Here is a 1,832-nt window from a genome sequence, read left to right on the forward strand (position 1 = left end):
ACATAGAAATAAAAAAAGAATATAGATTGATAGTTGATACAATAATTATTATTAAATTAGTAATTAACTTAATTAATAATTAATATAACAAACAAATATATTATATGTTAATTATAGTAGATACTATTGTGAGATTTCATGATTTTTTAAGTCACAAAAACCACCCACGAGCAAAGGGGAACACTTTCCTCGTGACCTGTGAGCCGCACCGCGTGAGACCCTAGGGTCAAGTCGGTGGAACTCACAGGCTTTGATACACGCAGTGGCGAATGAACGCCAAAGATTTATTTAGAAGGGGGAAAACAAACAAAAAAATTTATATTAATAAAATAATAAGCGTAAAGTCTTAGGATAACTATGGGGATATATTTTACATGGTTGTAATAAATAATATATAATATAATGCACATGGCAAAATACAGGGAAAAGTATATAATATAATGCACATGGCAAAATGCACAAAATACAGGGAAAAGTATATAATATAATGCACATGGCAAAATGCACAAAATACAGGGAAAAGTACATAATATAATGCTACGGCTCCGACAAGCGGTTACCGGCACGGAATAATCATCATACGTCGGTATGACACATTATACTATTACATGTGTTAAAGGAAAATACCCACGGCTCCGCATGACGGTTACCGGGGCACCTATGAGGAAAAATGGAGTATAAATAGAAATAAGTTGTAGTGATACATAATCAAAATGAAAAAAGAAAAAGAAAAAGTTGTGATACATAATCAAAATGAAAAAGGGGGAATGTTAGGGGAAATAGTTTTGTACATTACACAAATGATGATGACTTGAGTTGTGGCTGGATGACGAAAGTGTGGATGACCGACGACTGGGATAGGCTGGCCAGTTGGCCGTCGACCCCCAAGACACGTGGTCGACATGGCCCATCGGCGTCGGTCACTGGAAAAAACGGAGGCTTCGCCCGACATCGGGCCCGACGTCGTCGTTTAGCCCATCATTTCGTACATTACGAGTATGGATGACAATACAAAAAACTATAAGTTGACTATTGACCACGAGGTTGATCGGACCGCAGAATGAGTGAGCCGGTGGTGTTCGTTACGTCTTGACGGGAATACGCTGGTTTAAAAAGTGAAGATGGCTGCAGGGTTGCCAGAAGAATCAAAAGTACAGTCGCCAACAGAGAGCGTCAAAATCGCCCAAAATCGCCGAGTACCCTGATAAATTCGTCTAATGTCACCAAATGATAATACCACTTAGTCTGTGATAATACCATACATTCAAATCATGAACTAAGATAATATGGACTGGCAACGACGGTAAAATATGCGGTCACGTTTTAATACGAACTTTTTGTGGTGGGAGGAATTATGTAGCTGAAGCGAAATCTGTTGGACAAAATTAAAAATAAAACAAAAATATCTTAGTTCATGATTCAAATTGATAAAACGCCAAACATTCATTATCACAATCACGATATCTATCGTGCATATTAAAAAGTGATGGTATATTGCTATAATAATTTGTAAATAATAATAATAATAATTTTATTTTACTATATAGTGTACAAAAATAATTATAATTTGATAATAATATATAGTGTAATAGACATTAGACAATAGTCAATAATAGTTAATAGTTGTAAATGTTGTAATAATTTTAATTTTAATAATAATAACACTTAATCTTCACTTTCGTGTTCGTCACTTGCATTATAAACTGTAATAATATCAAAAAGTTCAGAATCCTCAAAATTTGCTATTTTTGGTGTTTTTGCGGTTATATACATATTTTCAGAATGAAATAAACTTAACATTAATTTAGATGGTATAAACGTTGAACAGCAAA

The sequence above is a fragment of the Diuraphis noxia genome, unplaced genomic scaffold (genome assembly GCF_037042655.1).
Source record: "Diuraphis noxia isolate RWA-SAM2 unplaced genomic scaffold, SU_Dnox_SAM2 contig0001, whole genome shotgun sequence".
In the NCBI taxonomy this organism is placed as follows: Eukaryota; Metazoa; Arthropoda; class Insecta; order Hemiptera; family Aphididae; genus Diuraphis; species Diuraphis noxia.